This window comes from Macaca mulatta, chromosome 15 (assembly GCF_049350105.2).
Source record: "Macaca mulatta isolate MMU2019108-1 chromosome 15, T2T-MMU8v2.0, whole genome shotgun sequence".
NCBI classification, from domain to species: Eukaryota; Metazoa; Chordata; class Mammalia; order Primates; family Cercopithecidae; genus Macaca; species Macaca mulatta.
The window spans coordinates 85077799-85099230 of NC_133420.1; the positions used below are offsets into that span (position 1 = coordinate 85077799).

General features: G+C 41.6%; 1 pseudogene; it reads right to left on the reverse strand.

Moving 5' to 3' along the window:
- Positions 1-9019: 9019 nt before the first annotated feature.
- Positions 9020-12188, reverse strand: LOC144334697 (ATP synthase peripheral stalk subunit d, mitochondrial pseudogene; annotated as a pseudogene).
- Between the last annotated feature and the right edge of the window lie 9244 nt (positions 12189-21432).

The following is a 21432-nucleotide window of genomic DNA, read 5'->3' on the forward strand; positions in this document are numbered from 1 at the left end:
CTTTACAGGACACACCAGCTGTTCCCACCAAGAAAGGAAACAAAACTTTTTTTTTTGTTTCTTTCATGCTACCTCCCTCTGTGGAATCCCCTCTTCTGCATCATCTTTCACTCCTGTTTCATCAGGTCACAAATGCCACTATTCCATCCTTAGCCCTTTGTCCAAAATTGCCGTTTTCACTCTGAGTTGGCACCTACGATGATGCTCACACTATCTCTTGTTCCAAAGTGGTCCTTTCCTCCACATCAACAAAATGTCCTCTCTGGGGTACCTGTACTGGTGGATTTTGATTTGATTGAATCATAGACTCAAGGGCATAGTGGAGGTGGGGAACCTTCCACGAAGTTATTGCCACTATCGTTCTTTTAAGACGGGTAATTCCTCTGTGTACGTGTGAAGAAGGCTTCTTGGTGCTTGCTTTTTTGTTTTTTTGTTTTCGTTTGCTGTAGGGGGTCAGAAACACAATTGGATACAGATGAGGCGGGGCAGGCTGCATAACTGGGTTAAACAGGCAGAGTTAACAATGGGAGGGTAGAGGTTGTGAAGACCTGGAGAGGGACATTTACATTAAATAAGAACAGCTGGAACTGTAGGCGGCTCATGCGCTGCCTTTACATATGAGGCTTGTTATTTTACAGAACACCCTCACTGCCTCTCCTACATGTGACTGTTGAGGAAAATGCATGGGATCTGCATTGTTTTATGGCCCACGGCTCTATTGGATCCATCCCCACCACCTCTACCAGTGTCCTGTACCCACACCCCACAAGGTACAGAGATTATTCCCAGAAAGAGACTTAGAATTTTGAGAGAATGCACCCTGTACTTATCACATGTTTCTCCCAATAACGCTCACATTTTTATCCAATATTGCAGAATCAAAATTTTCTATGTTAGTGCAAAACGTATAAGCCTTTACACCTATTCAGAGAAATAACAGAAATGACAGGCCTGGAGCAGTGGCTCATGCCTGTAGTCCCAGCACTCTGAGAGGCCAAGGCAGGTGGATCACTTGAGCCCAGGATTTCAAGACCAGCCTGGGAAATATGGTGAAACCCCATCTCTACAAAAAACACAAAACTTAGCTGGTTGTGGTGACATGTGCCTGTAGTCCAGCTACTCAGGAGGCTATGGTGGGAGATGGGCTTTGGATGTTGAGACTGCAGTGAGCCAAGATTGCACTACCACTGCACTCCAGCCTGGGTGACAGAGTAAGACCCTGTCTCAAAACAAAACCAAACAAACAAACAAAAAAGAATGACAATGTTGGAACGTTGGCATAATAAGAAATTCAAATTAAAATATTTGAAAACAAAATTTTAGCACAATATCCATGTCTACCTCAGTTCTTTGTCTTATTTGTAAAAATCACATAAACAACCTGGTGTTTCCAGTACCCTACCAAATTATCCAGTATATTTCAATATCCCCATTTCTTAACTGCCTTATAATTATTGCTTGATTTATTAAATAGAAGACTGATTGAATCGAGAATGGTTGATTTTTCTATGCCAAAAAAGTCGACGTCTATTAAAGCATATTCTACGCAAGACTTAATGTAAACTGGATTTCAAGAATATGCAGAAGTGGGAGTATATGGACATATTGTGAACTTTTATTTGTGAAACTGCTGAGATTGTTTCTTAATCCAGCAAGGTAATCAGTTCCAAATTAGTGTTCAGATTAGATAATGACAACTTAAACATGTCTCACCCTATTTGTAAACATAAGCACTCTTTTCCATTCCAGAGTTTTCAGAAAAACACATATATTAAGAAGTGTAGGGTTAAACCTAATTTTAATTGTACTTTCTTTTTTTTTATTTTTCTTTTTTCTTTTTTTGAGACGGATTCTAGCTCTGTTGCCCAGGCTGGAGTGCAATCTCGGCTCACTGCAAGCTCTGCCTCCCGGGTTCACGCCATTCTCCTGCCTCAGCCTCCCAAGTAGCTGGGACTACAGGTGCCCGCCACCACACCCTGCTAATGTTTTGTATTTTTAGTAGAGACGGGGTTTCCCTGTGTTAGCCAGGGTGGTCTCGATCTCCTGACCTCGAGATCCGCCGGCCTCGGCCTCCCAAAGTGCTGGGATTACAGGCGTGAGCCACCGTGCCCGGCGCTTAGTTGTACTTTCTATCCTATTCACATCATAGGCAGGGTAAGTGAAGGGAAAGAAAGTAATAGTCGCCTTTGCTTTCTTCTTTTGGAAGAAACAACATATGCAAACTAGAAGGTAATCACCTTTAATGAACGCAAATATTAATATTTTAATGTGTGCAACAAAGCCCGAAAAAAGCAAGAATCATATTAAAATTAGGGGGGAAAACCCAAAATATTAAAAAAATGTAAATAACATTCTTGGGTAATAGGAAATAATTAAGACCACAATTTTTTTATAAACCTAGCAGTTTTACATTTTAGATGTTACTCCACAATCATCACAGAATTATAGCTAGCTCTTACCTAATTAACTAACTGATTAGACAGAATACAGTAGAGATGAAACAATTCTTAAATGTTCTTGACTTTTTTCTGATACATTTGTGTCCTTCACAAATACAACATATACATATACAGTTTTCCTGAGAAGTTCCAATTATATCTACTCTTATCTCTAAAATTAACTTATTAAACTTGTAAGCACATTTAATTTTATGTCCTTATAAAAATTTAGCATAGAAGATGATTATTTAAGCAGAAAAATACCCAAATATGTTTTGAGGTTTGGAATAAAAGGTATACTACCAAATCCAGGGAGTACTGGAATCTCAGCTGTGAAGACACAAACCCATTGGTCTGGTAGAGATCACATTAATATTCACAGTGACCTCTTGCCTGGGTAGCCTGAAATCAAACTAGGTTCTAGCTTATGTCCCCGCTGGGAATACTGATCAAATCATGAGCGTGTTACCTGGGCCAGTGCCATCCATGTTGTCCACCCCAGCTTTGGTGCATCTCCCCTTCTTGCTCTCTGTTGATGCAGCACCATTCCCACAGGCTGCCCCTCTGGTGAGAAGCCTCGGTGCACATTCTCTGTTGGGTTTAAAGGAAGGTTGTGAGGAGAAATAAGTCAAATCAATAGCACCTGTTAGAAATGACCAAGCCGCCAATGTCAGGATTTTCCTGTTAACAGTGACAAAGGTCCATCACAGAGGATGGTAGAGGGCAGGAAACACTTCAGATAAGAGGGAAACAGTTTTGTTGGCAGCAATGTAAGAGTAAATGGAGTTACCATTTGTTGAATTATTACTGAGTCATGCCCTGGGCTAAGTCTTTTACTTGTATTATCTTATTTAATCCTCATAAGACTGATAAAAGAGAAGTATACTGATAATACTCTTATTTCACAGATGAGAAAACTGAGGCACAGAGAGATGAAGTGATTTGTCCCAACAAATAGTGGGAAATAATCAATTTAAGTAGCATCTGACTAGAAGACCTAAACTGCTTAACATATGTCTTAAAATTTGGTCCAATGAAGTATGTGTGTGTTTTTTAAAAATATTATAGAACTTGAAGATTTCAGAATTCTCTTAACCCCAAATTTTAACTACAAACCAAAGCAACCACTGATCTCTGTTTTCTAGGATTTGTGTGATGTGTAATAATAGTTTGGTCACCAATTTCAATTTCAAAATTATACACCTCAATACATTTTGGTGAAGGTGGACATTCAAAACTCAATATATTGTCAGTTATTCTACCACCCTATTTTAAAACTGAATTCATCATTGGGCTTTTAGTGAAACAACAAGAGTAATAGCTATAATTTATTAAGGACTTAATACTGTGGGTTAGAACCTGTGCTTAGTATTTTACAGCCATTATTTTAAATTAAATTCTCAAAAATAAGCATAATCATTTCCATTTTACAGATGAAAAAAGATTCAGAGATTAAGCAGTTTACTCCAAATTCATGCATTATTAATATGTTGGACCCAAGATTCAAACCCAGGTGTACCTGAATATGAAAGACATGAACTGCAGTGTGGGATGCTATGTTAAGACCTGGTTCAGGTAGGTGACCAGGTCTCTCACTCATGATGTTCTCACACATCTCAGGATTATGAGAATGCCTGATTGCTTTGTGCCCTTGTGAAAACTAAAGCATCCAGAAGTCACAGGACAGAATTATAGCATGTGTAGTGCTCTGCATTCTTGAAGCCTAACATTCTTCAGAGGCAAGAGGAGCACAGAGCCAATACTAACTCTGCCTTGCCCCATGGCTTTGCAGGTACCCAAGATTTGGAAGTAGCTTCATGTGTTCACCAAGAGACGGTGGTGGTTAACTGCCGGCCCAGAAGCCTAATTATGATGAAAGTGGGCTTCCAGGCCTCAACAAGTTTTCTTTCATAGTAGGTGCCCTGAGGAGAAAGGAGGGGTTTTGGGTATGGACTTATTGTTTGAGCCTGCCGTGCAGGTGCAAGTGCCTGCTGTGAAACAATGAACTCCATTGATGGCAATGCCTGGCCTTACACATGCCAAAGCCAACACATACTGCTCTGGGCAGGTATGGAAGTCAACAGTGAGGCATAACCAGGTGGGGGTTCAGGATCTCAAATGGCCTCCTCCTCCTGCTCCTCAGAGCTGAGAGAATTAATCATGGCCACGCTGGAGAGCAGACTACCTACAACATACTGAAAAACTGATCTGTGAGTTCAGACAGACACACCAGTGTCAAAGCTCTGGCACTGGGGCAGATGCATCTATTTTCAGAAGTTTCCCCACAAATGGAGAACTGTTTGTCTTAAAGGTGGAAAATTACATGTATTTTACTATTTTAAAGAAGGTATATCTTAATTGCCTTTCCTGCAAAAGAGGAAAAGAAATCCTATGAACTTTTCTTTCTTTCTTTCTTTCTTTCTCTTTCTTTCTTTCTTTCTTTCTTTCTTTCTTTCTTTCTTTCTTTCTCTTCTCTCTTTCTTTTTCTTCTTTCTTTCTTTCTTTCTTTCTTCTTTCTTCTCTTTCTTTTTCTTTCCTTTTCTTTCTTTCTTTTCTTTCTTTCTTTCTGAGATGGAGTCTCACTCTGTCACCCAGGCTGGAGTGCAGTGATGTGATCTCGGCTCACTGCAACCTCCACCTCTCAGGTCAAGTGATTGTCCTGCCTCAGTTTCCCAAGTAGCTGGGACTATAGGCACACACCACCACGCCCAGCTAGTTTTTGTATTTGTAGCAGAGATGGGGTTTCACCATGTTGGCCAGATGGTCTCCATCACTCGACCTCATGATCTTCCCTCTTCAACCTCCCAAAGTGCTGGGATTACAGGCGTGAGGCACCACACCCAGCCTATTTCTTTTCTTTTTGTTTTTCTGAGGAAATAAATATAGATAAGAGGGTAAAACATATCTTTAAAAAAAAATTTCTGTGATTTTTCAACGAGGAATTGTTAAGTGCCTTATTTCACATGGCTAAGCTTCATCTTCAGACTTGACACTTCTGCAAATCAAAAGCTTATAAGCAGAGGCCACAGACATGGAAATACATCCAGCCAACTAGAAAGGGGCAGAGTATAGGAGTGTAGTCCAGTCTTGCTTTGAAACACTCTTGAGAGAAAGATCATTTATGAATCTCATATAATCTGGCATCAGATTCTGTCTTGGACATCAGTTTTTCAGGCTTCTTGAATTCCAACTTAGGGAAGATAGTTCACTTTAAAGCAGGAGCCAAGATGGACCATTTTCATTTTCTCATTTTTCTCATAAAATCTTATTAACAACAACTATGCCAGCACCAGGATTTGTACTGGGGACACAAGGGTAAGCAAAATCGGCCCAAGCTTTCTTTTTCCATGGTTCAGGGCAAGGCTTCTAATGAGTGTTTCCTGGTTAAGTAGACTCTGAGAGCAACTCTAGTTCAATAGAAATAAATGAGGCAAATGGTGACAAATGCCCCAAAGAGAACCAAAATTTGTGGGTGAATTACTAAAATGCTCGAGACCGCTGTATCTTCATCTATGAAAAGGAAAAAATAAGACCTACCTTAAAGTTTGTTGTGGGGAATTAAATGAGATCATTTTTTATGCCTGGTACGGTCGGGCACGGTGGCTCACACCTGTAATCCCAGCACTTTGGGAGGCCGAGGTGGGCGGATCACCTGAGGTCAGGAGTTTGAGACCAGCCTGACCAACATGGAGAAACCCCATCTCTACTAAAAATAAAAAATTAGCTGGGTGTGGTGGCACATGCCTGTAATCCCAGCTACTCAGGAGGCTGAGGAGGAGAATCACTTGAACCTGGGAGGCAGAGGTTGCGGTGAGCCGAGATCGTGCCATTGCACTCCAGCCTGGGCAGTTAGAGCAAAACTCGGTCTCAAAAAAAAAAAAAAAAAAAGAAAAGAAAAAAGAAAAAGAAAAGAAAAGAAACGAAAGAATTATGCCTGGTACATAATAGACCAGAAAGGATGCTAGACATTGTCGTGATCCGTTTTGGATCTCTCACTTCTTGACCTTTTTATAGATGAATTTATGGACAGCCCCATAGATTGAGGCCAAACTTAGTGCCCCTAAGGTTCTAATTTCAAAGGGGATAAAAACAGACTTCGGCTTCTTAAAATTCTCAGACTCCTGTCTGATTAGCACTGTATTTCAGCCTTCCTTCCTCCAGTGCACCTTCATCAGGCATCACCTCCACATCACACTTTATTAGTTTTCTCTTTCTTTGCACAGCAGGGATAGAGGACAGGGAGGGTTTCCCCTTTTCTGATTCCCAAGATCACCGTTGCTCTCAGTCCCTGCTGAGGGAGCAGGCTTGTCATTCGGGGAGATTTGAAAATCAAAGCCAGTATGGATGTGTGGGCAGCAGCCAAGCTGAGAAACAATCTGGACATCACATTGGCCAAGAAAAGGGGATGTCCCTCTGGGAAATATGCCTGGCTCTGTTTGTATTGGCTTTCAGAGAACTCTTCTGACCTGACATGGTGCTAACTTGGTATTGTGGGAAAGTCCATCTGACCACGGGCTTTCTGCAGTTGCCTTTTGATTATGCCAAGGGAAGGACCTAAGAAGCAGTGTACAGATATGGTCTCCAGGGAGAGACGAGATCCCTCCTTCTGTCAGCACGAGCACCCACCTCCCCTTGTTTGGATGAGAGAAGAGGAGACCAGGGAAGAATTTAACCCAATCTCGGGAATGTTGCATGCCCAAACTGAAAGTTAGGTTTTTCACTTCTTGGCTTAACCTAAAATGTAGGCGCTGGCCCTCCAGTTGGCTGCCATGGGACAAAGGTTGTTTTTCTGGCTAGGGTCAAAAAGAGTGGAATCTCAGCACAGAGTAAAATTTAACCTTGGTTTTTTTGTTCATTTGTTTTTTCCCCCTTATTACACCTTTGACCCCAAACCATGCTCCTCCTTCCCTCTCTACCTCTTTTTCTCACCAACTTCCTGATCGGTCTTCTCAAGTTGCAGCTATGAAACTAGAAATCCATTCCCTGCCTTTGACTTATTGGCATTCCCATGATTATTGGTTAATCGCACAAGAATTAAATGAGTTTTGCTTGGCAGGAGCAGAGAGGAGGAGCAAGTTTTAGGGGGGGGAAAGCAAAGTTTATACGTGTTAAATTACCTAGGCCTTATCTGACCCCTTTGAACACTCAGTCCCCTCTTTGCTCTCCTCTCCCCTTCCCTCCCCAGTGCTTGGTAAAATGCAAATTCTGGTTCTCCAGAGTATCCCAACTGATCTCTCCCTCTGCCTGGTTCCTTCTCACTAACAGAAGGGGAGTTAGAGAACTCGTACACATTGAAGTATGAATGACACTAGTCACTAATCTCTTGGCCCCATGCTTTCCACTTTCCCCGAGGTATTTTCTTGGGCTGACTTCATTTAATCTCAGGATCAGGTAATGACACTCTGTAGTCGGTAAGAGTTAAGGACTGGCAATATGACATAGAAAGACATGAGTTACAGAGCCAGATAGATTTGGGCTCGTTCTAGCCTTGTGTATTTTGGGCAAGTTAACTAAACACTCTGAGCTCTGATATCCTCATTGACTAGAGATAATATACGTTTGCAAAAAATATAACATATGGTAAGCGTCTAGCTTGGTACCACATAGCAGATATTTAGATACTTAATTACCAATGTGATCATTATTATTGGGCTGCTCTGTGTCCTCCTGAGTGCAGTGTTAGGTAAGGGATGATTGTTAAGGAAGGCTACAATATTGGGAGGTATTATTACCACAGCTGCCTTGACCTCCCCATTCTTTTTGTGTCCTGAGGCCCCCTCTGAGAAAATCTGGCAGACCAAGAAGTTTATGAGGGAGAAGCAAGCAGAGGGAATGTGCTGCTTGGCTTGGAGCCACCACCAAGTGGTAACTGGCTTGGTCACCCAGGGACATACGGGTTTTATTCACCTGAGGAGACCACAGGCACAGTAGTCCAAGGCTCTTGGATAATGAGCAAAATTAGCTGCTCTCTGTTGATGGTGGGGACTTTCTTTCTGAGGGGTTCCCAGCTTCTCTGGTGACCCCCACTTCCACAGGCCACCATTTTCTTTCTATGCCAGTGATTCTCAATACTGGCTTCACGTTCGAGTCTCATAAAGGAGTGGGCCTGGCTAGTGGTAACAGCTCCCCAGGTGAATCAAATGTGCAGAGTTGAGAATCACTGTTTGAGACCCAGCCTGAGCTTTTTGGAGCTTCACCTGCAGAGGCAAGCTTGGGTTTTTGGTTGTGCTGTTCTCCCCCAGATGGATCCCAAATGATTATTGAAGCCTAATGTAATTATTTATGTTGCTTAACTTGTGGCATCCTTTAGAACCATGTATTGATTTACTTTTAAAGGCAGACACTCCTTATTCCAACAAGCACAGCCTAATATGGCATGGTCATATTGCTCAGGTAGTATATGTCTTGCTTCCGATTTAAGAAAGAGGAGGAAGAAAATCACTAAGTTATTTTCTGGAACAACAGCAGAGAATAATCTAGAGTATTAAATATATCTTGATGAGGAGAAGTTGAGGAAACTTTCTTAGACGACTCTTCTATTTCTCTGAACTGGTCAGTTAACCCAGACACAAAGCCTCACACATAATGATGGACACCTTGTCTCCCATGAGGCCTCCATTGTTTAAGCTGCTCTTTGTGAAAAAGCAGATGCTCTCCAATCCACACACCTGTGACCAGAACCTGAACACTAATGGTTGACCAAGTTCCTACTCTCATTGCAAAGATGTAGCTGTGACATCCCCAGTTTTTGGGAAACTATATTTTACCCTAAAGAGCTAATGTGAAAGTTACTGTAAGCACAGTAAGTATAAAGAAAAACTGAGCTTGATAATACTGTTGATATTTTATCTGAAAAGCTTATCTGGAAGGATTGGGTCATCTGTTAGTGTAAAATACTGAATTTCTATCACATGGAAGACTGATGTAACTTAGACTCAAGGAAACACAAGTTGAACTAAGGGTTAGAAGTTACAGGAAGACACATTTCCACTGAGTATTCAGGAGATCCTTTTGCTTGCTGAAGGTGGAATGAATGAGATCACACCATAGCATCTATTCAGCAATCAGTAGCTCGAAGGTCAGAATGGTGAGTGCCGAAAGGGGAGCACCTGGATTACTTGTTATACCCAAGACATTCACCTGGTCAATCAAAAGTTAATTAGCTTGATTGAGTGTTCCACATGTATACTTATTTCAAAACATCATATTGGCCAGGCACGGCTTACACCTGTGCTGGGGTTACAGCTTACACTTGTAACCCCTGCATTTTGGGAGGCTAAGAAGGGCAGATCACTTGAGCCCAGGGATTCGAGACCAGCCTGGCCATCATAGCAAAACTCTCTCTCTACTAAAAATACAAAAATTAGCCAGGCATGGTGGCACATGCCTGTAATTCCAGCTACTTGGGAGGCTGAGGCATGAGAATCGCTTGAACCCAGGAGGCAGAAGTTGCAGTGAGTTGAGATCACATCATTACACTCCAGCCTGGACAACAGAGCAAGACTCTGTTTAAAAAAAATCATATTGTACACAATAAATATATATAATTTGTATATATTATAAAATGTATTCAAGCATTCTATCTTCATTGTCCAATATATATCAGAAACTTGAAAGGTTCTAGAGATTCATATATGAATAAATTATGGTACTTAGCTCATAGACACACTTAAGCGAAATAAATAAACAACAACACAGTGTCAAATGGAGATATAACAAAAGTGAAAAGGGCAATACATTCTCTTAGGGCAATTCAGTTTGGGCCATGCAGAGGTAAAGTAGGGCATCAGGCCTGAAGGAAGCTTCTAGAAGAAGTTGACATTTGAGCTAGGCCTTTAAGAACAGGTAATATTTAGCCATGTGGGGAACAAGGAAGGGCATTTTAGTTGGTGGTAAAAAGTGATGCACAGCATTGGAGTGTGGAAGTGTCCTTAAGTTCTGAGAAGAACGTGTTGTGTGTTGATTTCTCTAGTAAACACATGAGGTACATGAAGGCAGTGGGGGGGAAGATATCCTGCAAGCTTTAAACTCCAACCAAGGTATATAAATGCATCTTACTGGGTTTTTTTCTACATAATTATTTTTATTTTGAATGTCCAGAATGTGTAATATAAGGGCCAGAGCTTCCTCCTGGACTCAATTTTATAAATTCTCGATTGGTTGGTGAGGCAATAGGGATACTTTTTCTTGTCTCATTTGGTGTCTGGAAAAGCTTCGTTCAGGTCCTCAGTGGTCATCTGATCAAATGGAATGAAGTTCCTTATCTTCTCCAGCTGTTTCTCATGCTCTCCAATCCTGGACTTTGACAGAGACACCCCCTCAGCACAAATTTTCACATCTTCATTTTCTTCAGCATACACCTGGGCAGTATATTTATCCTCTGGTACAGGAAACTTCAGGGCATTAAACTTCTTCTCAAAGTCATCCACCAAGCCTGCCTTGGACACATTGGTCTTGTAGTAAGTCCAGTCGATAGCTGGTGGATTTTTAGGTAAAATAGCCAATCTGGAGGTGAGAGTCTCATTCCAGGATGTCAGGGAATTAGCAATGGCCTTTTGGTTTCAGGGTATGATCTCCCAAGAAGTTACCCAGTCAGTGGTTTTTAGAGCAAGTTTTTGCCCAGCCATCTTGGGATCCTTCACCTACCCCAGCGGCCCACAGTCCACAGCAGCACCTAGCGGCTCTTACTGGATTTTTTAGTGCAGTCGAGGCTATGTATTAACATTTGGACTTTATGCTTCAGGAATGGGGAACAATCACGGGTTTTGGAGAGTAGAGGAAGCCATAATCTAGAAAAACGATGGAATTGCTTGGTACAGGGCACCACGAAAGCTTAACTGTCTCTGTGATAGTGATTTCTCCCTTACCCTCTGCACTTTTCCCCATAGTGAGTTTCCCCAGGCCCGTTGTTTTCCAACTTAAGAGTCTTTAGATTCCTTGTAGATTCATGAAGATGGAAATGAGAGATTCATGAACTATTTTGAACATTGCAGTAAGTTCAAATAAATTATGCACTATCACTGTCACAGAGACAGTTAAGCTTTGGTGGTACCCTATAACAAGCAATTCCATTATTTTTCTAGATTATGGCTTCCTCTACTTTCCCTGTGCTTGTTCCCCATTCCTGAGGCACAAAGTTCAAATTTTAATATATGGCCACAACTGCCTTAAAAAAACCCAGTAAGATGCCTTTATTTACTTTGGGTGGAGTTTAAAGCTTTGCAGGCTGTCTTCCAACCCACTGTTCACATGTACCTCATGCATCCATGGGAGAAGTCAACACACAACACACGTTCTTCTCAGAACACAAGGACACTTCCACACTCCAATGCTGTGCATCACTCTACCACCACTTAAAAGGTTAGCACCAACATTTTCACAAAGCAAAAGGACCCTTGCTTTAGTTACAACTCTTCAGTAAGGGTCCCTAGCCACCAACTTTGGGAAGGTCTTCCTCTTAAAGAACTTACATGGTATAGGATTTATAGGTATGCGCTTTAGAGGCAGACAGCCTTGAGTTTGAATATTGGCTGCCACTTATGAGTTATATAATATTGGACAATTTATTTAATCTCTGTAAGCCTCACTTTCCATGGTTAACTCATAGGATATATTGTGTATCTGTTGTATCTGTCAGTATATTCTTAATTCATAGAATATATTGTATATCTGTCAATTACACACTTATATTGTATAATCTGTCTTATGTAAATATAGAGTGTTGCCTGCCTATAGAAAATAAAACTGCTGCCAGGTAAATCACAATCTTTTATGTGTCCATCAGCATCATTGGCCACTATTGGTCCTTCCTATTTGGGGTCTCCACTGAAGGTCTTTGAGGTAGGGTGCTTCTAGTATTCAGATGGCCACACCCTTGGCTCTCCGGTTTGCTGATGTGTCTGCTGATAACTGTATTTGAGTGCCTCTGTGCTCCCTGGTGATATCCCCAGTGCCTTGCTGAGCAGATATCCTGAGGGTGGTCGATTGCCTCCATCTTGCAGAGGCCAGAGGGAAACACTCTCAATGCCATTTTCCACCCAGCTCATGAGTCAACTTCAGGACTTCAAAAGACATGCTCTGTTTGACTCTGCTGTTCTCTATACATGACACGTATACAAATGTGTTCAATGCACACTTTCTATGCTTCGTCACGGCTTTGGAAGCCCTACTAGAGACTCAGTGGTGTTATGCTTTTTAGTCTACATTGCCTAAGAGAACTGATACAGAGGCTAAGCAAAGGGGTGGTAGATATGGATGTCATTTAATATTATAGTCATATGGCAAGTCTGAAAATGGTCTTGTCAAAGTTAGTGTTGTGCCCTAAATGGCTTTTTCACATACCACAGGTCTGTCTTGAAAATGATTTGAATTTTCACTTTCTTTTATTCAGTTGAGTCCTACAATATAGACACATGGACAACACGTATCCAGCACTGTTCATTGTATGGTGCTGGGTAAACATAAAATCATTCTCTTTGGACAGCTGCCCATGTACTTTACTGTTCATGTGCACTTTCCAACCTTTCAGTGCTGGAAAAACATAAAAAAGTCAGGAAGTCTCACCTGAACAAGCTTTCTTGGGCAGATTTTTGGCAGATAATGCTTCCTGTTACATAGGAAATGCTTTTAAGCTTAGCTTCATTTTTAGTACTTTGGTTTGCCTGCTAAGCTATGAATTCTGTTTGGTTGCTAGTAACAAATATTAGAAAGTAAAACAAACAACAGCAACAATGACAAAATGGTGGCTTGGAGACATTGGGGGTTTATTTTTGTCTCATGAAAAACACATTTGGAGATGGGCACTCAGGCTGAGGCCCGCCGTGAAAGACTTAAGGCCTTTCTAGCTTTGTGCTCTTCCATTCGTAACACTTTTTTGTTTGTTTGTTTGTTTTTTGAGACAGGGTCTTGCTCTGTTGTTCAAGCTGGAGTGCAGTGGCACAATCAGATCTCCCTGGCTCAAGTTCAAGTGACCCTCCCACCTTAGCCTCCCAAGTAGCTGGGACTACAGGCTTGTGCCACCATACCCCGTTAATTTTTGCATTTCTTTTAGAGACAGGGTTTCATCATGTTGCCTAGGCTGTCTTGAACTCCTGGGTTCAAGTGATCCATTGTCCTTGTCCTCCCAAAGTGCTGGGATTATAGGTGTGAGCCACCGCACCCAGCCCTAGGCTGTAACTCCTATCCTCCTGCTCTCAAGATGACTGCTGGTATGCCAACAGTCATGTCCATGTTCAGACAGGAAAAACTGGGTGAGTAAGAGGCAAAAATGTGCCAATTTTTGTTTGAAGAGATATTTGGGGAGTTCTTCTCTCGTTTATACACCTATCACATTGATCATAATACAATCACGTGACATCCCCCAAATGCAAGGGAGGTCGGATACATACTTAGATAAGCTCATTTCCTCCTTCAGTAAAACTGATGTTTGTTCACAAAGAGAGAATGGCCATTGGGTAAGCAAGTAGCACCCCCTGGCACATCTACCTTTAATCCTAGCTAGACTTTTTACTTATCCTTTGTTAAAAAGTCTTAAGGGGAAAATGGAAAAGTAAATTAACCTTCTAACCATAAGCAGATTTGAAATACTTTTCTAATAATGAAGAGCTAATTAATTATTTCCAAATCTACAACACTATATTTGAGACGACTTCCCTTATTTGGTTTTCACTATCCCCTAAGCACTTGTAATCTTAAACCTACGGGGTCACATTGTATTAATTTGTTCTCTTGTACATGTTCAGTGAAAGTTTCGTGATGTTTTGATCTTATTTTAGAGAAGAAGGACATTTGGATGGAAGATAACATGGAAACTCTAGGCTCCAAGCACAATGCCTAAAATCATTTTATTGCTTTCTTGTAACAGTTGCAATGAGTTAGGTAATAGGAAGGAAACAAATAATACAACCTGTGACAGAAACTCCATGGTGGTATAGTGCAGGGTTTTTCAATTATCTTTAGTGGTAAAATTGTGTCTTCAAGTGAAATTATACTGAGGACGTTTAACTATACAAAAGAGATAAAAAGCTGACTTTCTCTAGTTGAAGTAAGACTGGAGGATCCCTCCACTCTTTTCATCCGCTCCCTATCTCCTTCATGATCTTTGGGGTGCAAGACTACAGAAAGAAAATTTGAAAATCACCATTTCATTAGGTATTTGTCTCAGCTCTGCCGTTAGCTGGCTCTGTGACTGTGGACAAATTACTTACCCTCTCTGGCCCCCAGGTTTCTGATGTAAAACACAGAAGGGCTGGGTCAGTTGATCCTGAAAAGTCCATCTAGCCTATGTTTCTAGGATTTTCCTGGCTACCAGTGTGTACATAGTCAGCTTCTAGTGATGAGTGTTATCTGTGCTTTTCTCATCAAAATGGCTGGAGGCAAAAGGAAAAAAAATCCATCCGTTAGTACTGACTACAAAGAAAAATGGGAAACAAGAATGTTTTTCTCTTAAATATTTTCCTGCTCATAGGAAAAAAAAAAAAAGAAGGAAAGTTGAAGTGAAATTCAAATCCCACTGCAGCATTTATGACATTGATCTAGATCTATAGAAGGAAGCCAAGGCTAGTGAAAACTGTCAATTTCAGAACATCTATTATCTGCAAAATACAACAATAGTTCTTTCATATTTTATTTCATTTAAATTACACAAGACTAATCAGAGGTGATATGATTTCTTTTATTACACAGGAATCCGAACCAAATTTATTCTGGATTAGAACTTACATCTTGTTTCATTAATGTTTCCATTGAATGAGTTGCACCTGGGGCTAGCTACTATTAAAAGCTCAGAATCCCAAACCTAATAAGGCCGCGGGTCTGTCCTAAGGAGCTTTAGTAACTTCTGCCCTTTAAGTCTGGTGTGTTTTCCTTGATACTGTAGATCTCAATCTTTGTCTCAACTTTCGTTTTACGTTTACATTAATGGGGGAGGGGTTGATTAAAATTCAAGTGTTTCTGTCCCCCTCCCACTCTACACTACTTCATTTGGGCAAGATCTGGGGTGGATTCCAGGCATCTGCATTTTAAACTCACCGCTCATAGCTCTGTCACCTGGCAAAGTTAGGAAACCACAGCCTTATACTGATGAGGGTTATTGATGTGAACTTCCGCCTTCATAGCCAGATGGTGGGCCCTGGTTGGTTGAGCACTGGGCCTCTTTTATTTTTTGTATACTTGGCATATTGTAGGCATTTTCAAAAATATTGCAGACTAGAAGAAGAGGAGGAAGAAGAGAGAAGAAAACTTGTATAGCACTGAATTCACTCACACCGTTGAAAAATAGACTCCATAACAGGACACACGAAAAGAGAAGGGGTCCATTCCAAGGGAGAAACTGTTATGGGCATTTCATTTCAGGATTTTGATGAGATGGCCAAGACACAGCCCTGTCTCCTCCCACCCCCATTCATTCTTCTTATGCTGATTTATTTTGTGTAAGAATTTAACACCTGCTTGTTCTGTCCTGCTCACCAAATCCACTACTACTAGTATAAGTTGCTCCAGAGCCAGAATCTGGTCTACTGTTCACTTTTGTACTCCCAGTATGTACAACAGTCTCTGGCACATAATGAAGGGAACGAAAAAAGAATTATGTGATGGCCTGAACCACAGCAGGAAGGAGTGAGATTGGAAGGGATACAGGCTAGTCTTGAGTATTGCAGGACTCATGAGGCAAAACGCTAAGTTACTCCAACACTTAATTAGCTATTTTTATTAAGTGTCCAAGCCTCCTTCATTTAATGGGTGTTTTACTGCTTTTATCTCAAGAAAGATGGCAGAAGTTTGTGTCTTTTGGCTTTGATCACATTATTTCTGGGTTTTGTTACTTAATAAGGCAGAAGTTTAAATTAACATCATTCTCCGTTGCCTGTTTTTGGGTTAGCTGTACAGTATAGAGTGCTGGCAATTTTTCAATGGAGGAAAGAAAAGGAAACCTCTGTTTGGGAGCTTTAGGGGGGAAAGGAGGGAAAGCCATTTACCTGAGCCCCTGGGGCTACATCTGCTTCTCAGAAAGATCTGCCATCAAATCAAGTCACCTGACCCCTGTGGGGGTTACAGCTCAGGGACAGGTTGAAGGAGGACTGGGCCAGCTATAGCCTTCAATTGTCAAGGGGGCAAAGAAGGTTGGAAGGTGAATTCACAGTCATTTCTGTGTTCAGGGCCTTCTTACACTTTATAGCTGAGGTAAAAAATGTTGTCAGACTGAACAAAAGCCACCTCTGCAAGTCCCCTCTTAAAATGTGAAATTGCCTGGACTATGATCTGAGATTTATGCCAACTGAATGTGCATTTATTTCTTTTTTCCCTCTTCAGTCACTCACTGCAGGGTTAGCTTGATGGTTTACAGAACATGGTAACACTTACTTGCTGCACTTTGGATCACTTCAGCCAAAGGTTTGTTGCTGTATTAATTGGCTTCAAAGAAAACATCGCCTTCACTTAAACAGTTTGAATACCTCTTGTTGAATCATAGGCCTGAGTCAAGTGTTATTAATTCAAGAATCTTTTGTCCATATCAGATAAACGTTGCCATAGCAAATGTAGCGTAAACAGATCTGTTCAAGTCACAACAACCTATAGAAGCCCACAGACAAAGCAGGACCAGTTTTGTCTTCACAGAAGGCCTGGTGCTGCATTAAATGCTATCCAGTTGGCCTGGTGTATAGCCACATGAACCACATGCTGATGAATGGAACCTGGGATCCACAGATCCCAGGCAGAAGCCTTTGTCATCAGGTTTTATCAAATGTGAACAGTCAGTGGAACATCTGGCTTTAATACTGATAGAAACTGTAGGATTTTGGCTGTTCTCTGGCCTTGCATATTTTCCATCCTCTCTATCAGCACTTGTCAGTGATTTGATGAAGTTAAATCGACTGCATCTGATTCTTTGAGTGCAAGAAAAATTGCAGAATGCTTGCTCCTATCTCTCACCCTCACTCATAGTAAGTTTGCAGGGAGTTGGTTTGGGTCATGAGCCTGAGAATTTAAGGAGGAAAGGGGTGAACAGAGAACCTTCCAAAGCCTCGTCTCAGACGAACACTCCTTTTGCTCAACAATCAAAGACAGCTTACTTAAACTGCAAGGGCGATGCCACTGAACCAGTAACAGCCTTTGCTGGTTTGATTGCAGCCAAGGAGAAAAACATGGCAAGAGAGAGGCCCATGACTGAAATGAGTTTCCAGGGCCTTTTGCTCTCAGCTTTCCCCGGAGGACCTTGTCAATCTCACCAACCCTCTGCCGGTCCAGTTGATGTTGTCTGGCACAACTGGCAATCACAGTGCAGAAAATGACAGGACCCAAGTGAGGATGGAGATTGAATTCACACCTCATCACATCCCATAAAGGGCAATTTTTCAAGGTCAGTGTTTAGGTGAATTAAAGGAACAAGGTTTGGCAGAGGGCCCTCTGCTCAGCCCTCCCAGACCATCCATCCAGCTGCTGCTCTTTGTGTGCCTGAACTCTTGTGAGAGCACTCAGACGCATGCGCAGACCTCATGGGTTCTGGTGAGTGCGTCTGAACACGTCCAAGCAAGCTGGTGGGTTTGGGTGCAGCTTGTTTTTGTTAAAATATGCCCCCATGATGTCTCAAAATGGAAAATTGAAACAGTGACTCTAAATACGTCACCGACAGAAAAATAGGCTTGAGAAGAAGGACCAAATTATTTTCATCTGGGAGCGGAAGATTTTCCCCTCTGTAAGGTACACAGATTTCTGTAATTTACCTAAATGTCAATGGGGTACCTGTGCAGCAAGTATTCCCCCTTGGGCTGCTGGCTGTTTTCTGGGGAGCAGCAGCCTCTGATGTGCAGGACTGACTGCCCAGCTGCCTCTGGGAAGAAAATGTTCGGGGGTTTTAATTATCTGAGAGTCTTGTAGTGTCAGAGCCCAAGATCACCTAGCCCCACCCCTTCATCTTGAGGATAAGCCAGGGAGGTCCAGAGAGGTGGAGTGAGTTTCCCAGTGTCAAGCAGCTAGTGAGAAGCTGAGGCAGGGCTCAAACCTCACTTTGCTAATTCTCAGTCCTGTGCTCCTTAGTCCTCACACTGCCTCCAAGATAAGGATAAGCAGCATCCCTTGCCATTTCCATTGGGGTGGGTGGGGGAGATCAGCCTGGCCATTTGAAATTCCCTGGTTATATTCTATTAAAGTCAGTGAAACCATCATTTGTTAAATATCTAAGTGTTCCTGGTACTATTCCGTGTCCTGAGGAACAGGGAAGTACAGTCTAGCATGGGAGAGACTGTAAGGTACACAGATTTCTCATTATGCCATGGTACTATTGTTCTCACGTTACGGAAAATGAAACTGAAGCACAGAGAGGTCGCTAAAAATGTTAGCACTAAAGGGGAGAGGGCTAGAAAAGGCTTTTGGGAGAGATGTTTAAGCTGTTTCTTGAGGGATTTGGGAGAGGATTTTGGTGGAAAGAGGTGGAAGAAGACAGCATGGCATGTCAAGAAACAGCATGAGAAATAGCATGGATTCTGGGACCTCGTGTTAATATTGTCTTTTTAAGTGAGAAGTCAAAATCCATTCTCTTTCCCAGTATTTCTGCAAGATCTAACCTAAAGAAGTTGAAATTTGTTATCCTGGAAGCTTCTTCTTGTTCTATGTCTCTGTTTGGAGGAGAAACAAACAAAAAATATTAGTTAAAAAAGGGCTTTGTGTGTATTTATGAATAAATGATGCAGTAAGAAAGAGTGGAGCAATGGGTTTTAGGCAGTTTAATTTTGAAGTGTTTATAACTTTTGTTCAAATGAAGAGCCTTACTTAGAAGAGCAACAGAGAAGAGAGTCTTGGAGACTCGTATCCCACCTAATCCCCACCTCAACACACAGCATACATGTACACAAATGCATGCATGCACATTAGCACCTGAGGATGAGGCATGCAACACTTTTAGCTCCCAGACTAGAGTGTGCAGATAAGTGGTGTGTGTTCAGGATTGATTTTCCAGTGTTAGAGCCATAAGTATGTTTATTGCTTTCCTCCAAACTACATTGAACACACTAACCACTACCATCCATCACATACACACACACATCTGTCCTTTATAACTTTTTAACCATGATTAGTACTGCTTCCATGATTCATTTTCTATATATTTTGGCAGAAAAATAGTGTGAAAAGAGTGAACAAATTTATTTAAAAAAAATATTTGAGTGCCCTGTGCCATGATACAATTTAGGATATTCCTAGATTGTAATATAGGAATATCCTAAAATTAGGATATTATATCCAAGTTCAAAAATGAAACATAGTCTAGTTTAATGTTCCTTGATCCTCATAATTCTGCAGTTGGAACGTTTAAACACCTTGTTATGAACTGAACGTGTCCTCCCAAAATTCATATTTTAAAACCCTAACCCCCAGTGTGATGGTATTGGGAGGTAAGGAGCTCGGGAGGTGATTAGGTTCATATGAGATCATGAGGGTTGGGCCCATGATGGGACTGCTGTCCTTATAAGAAGAGGAAGAGAGACCAGAACTTCCTCTCTCTGCCATGTGAGAACACAGCCAGAAGGTGGGCATCTGCAATCCAAGGAGAGGGCCCTCACCAGAATTCAGCCATGCTGACACCCTGATCTTGGGCTTCCAGCCTCCAGAACTGTGAGAAATAAATGTTTGTTGTTTAAGCCACCAGATTTATGATATTTTGTTACGGCAGCCCAAGCTAAGACATACCCCAAAGTGTTTTTTACTCTCTTTGAGCTTGTAATTTACATTAAAGAAAAAAAGACTCATAGCTTTAATGAGACCTGCTTAAGCTTCCTTATTCCACCCTTTAAAAACTCATTTTAAGCTGTGTGGGCATGATGGCTCACACCTGTAATCCCAGCACTTTGAGAGGTTGGCATGGGAGGATCAGTTGAGGCAGGAAACACTTGCCTCTGCCTCAGTGTTTTCATCTGAAAGTTGTGAATTTGCTCATTACTTTGTAAAGTAATTCAGGGAATAGCATGCCTTTTATCCATTGATGGCAGAGAAACTCTGTTATACCCAGAGGTATCTTATTTTCTTAAATTTGGTGTGGAGAGGTAGATACTTATATGTAACCATTGAAGTGATCATTTGATACTCTTCGGGAAAAAGAAACTAGTTGACTGTTGCTTGGTGGCGTTATGAAATTGAAATACCTGGGTTATAACTTTTTCTATTTGTTTATTTTTAATCAGTAAGCCAGAGGAAAGGGAGATAGAATTTTAATTACTGAAATTCCCAATTAAATTCTTAATGGCACAAACATCTCAGAATGTTGCAAAGTTTCATTTGGCACAAAGGCAAATCACTGAGACACTTTTTCAAACATCAGGTTGAGATATTGGGCTGGACACCTCAGGGAATAAACTTATGAAGACTCAAACATGGAGAAAAGGTGCTCCCTGTATAATTCTGATAGAGGCATGGGAGCTGAGATTTGTGAAAAAAGAGAACTTGGCAAGTTTGGGTGCTTTGGTCACCAAAATGAGTAGACTAAAATGAGGCTACTTTTGTTTTTTTTTTTAAAGAGAAGTTTTATGTATGGGTATAGTTCCTAGGCTGGTCCATGTTTTAACAAATGCTGGAAGGAAGAGAAATCTTTCTGATTTCTGTGCCTCTGTAGGGTACCATAATTTAATGTAGTTGGTGGCACCAGACGTTGGTTACTGCAGCCAGCCATTATGGGCAGGGGTTTCAAACATATGGCCTGTGCATTACACCCCCACCCCCTTCCCTCCATGAATTATTTTTATATTGGATGCCAACTTAGGAAATGCCTGGATCTTGATGCACACTGCCAGCCTATTACCAGCCAGCCCCCCTCCTTCCCCTCCTCTGCCATATCCTGGAACCCTTCACCCTCCTAGGCCAGAATCGCATGCTGAGTCCTTGCGGTGAACCAAGCGAGGTGACACATGAGAAGATGTGGGCTGGTGGCACCACGGGCCTGCCCTTTCTGTCTCCAACTCAACCCCTGCTCAGCGTGCATGCCCTGGACCTGGCCAACCATTGTGCT